Source organism: Arachis ipaensis, chromosome B07 (assembly GCF_000816755.2).
Source record: "Arachis ipaensis cultivar K30076 chromosome B07, Araip1.1, whole genome shotgun sequence".
Lineage (NCBI taxonomy): Eukaryota > Viridiplantae > Streptophyta > Magnoliopsida > Fabales > Fabaceae > Arachis > Arachis ipaensis.
The window spans coordinates 7,462,005-7,462,976 of NC_029791.2; positions in this window are offsets into that span (position 1 = coordinate 7,462,005).

Sequence of the window (972 nt, forward strand, 5' to 3'; positions counted from 1 at the left end):
TGAGTCATCTTATATCTTATATGTATAAATATTTTTGTAACTAAATTTAATTAAATTGGATAAGCCCAGTAAAAAAAATATGGGCATATGTCGAACATATATACTATTTCTCCTCTTTTGCATTTTCTGTAACATACAAATTATAAAATTTTTTTGATATAACATATAAATTTTTGAAATATAGCACACAAATTTTTTATTATTTTACAACTTTAATATTTCTTTTTACATTGAATGTCTGATGCGTCCTCACTAACAGGGGTAAATTATACGTATATTTATTATTTCATAGATATATACTTATGAGACTAATATTTAAAAATAGATATCTAAATATTTTAATTTGACCCCATTTCAATAAGGCCTAACTCCACCCCGATTGTACAACTAATATTCTTCCATTATTTGTATTTTTCCCAAATTCCAGAATTTGATTCAAACAGAGAAGAGTTTTCAACATGCATGCTCTTTCTTTTGCCGTACGCCATAAACTACAATGTATAAATAGTTAAATATACTATTACTAGTAGTATAGATAATAACAATAAAATACAAAGTCATGACGCATATATTCAACTCTCATCTCTTTGATAATAATTCACCAAAAAGACAATAAATCCCTTTAATAATAAGGGTCTAACTAAAAAAATAATTAGTATTATGTAATTTTTATAACATGGAAAGGAAAAAAATTAAAATGGAACCATTGTTTTTTCTAATCAGAAATAGTAATATTATTTATTTAAACCGCAATCACAGTAGAATAGACCATAAATTATTATTAGAGAATTTTACTCTCCTCCCTTAAAAAATGCTAAAATAATACTCTTCTCTCCTCTATTTATAAAATGTACATTTCTCTCCCTTATATCTTTTAAAAAACTTTCTCTTTAATCCATTTTAAATTTTTTGTGTTAACTAAAGTTAACTTTGTTCATTTAAAAAAAAAAATAATTATTTTTTATATAAATA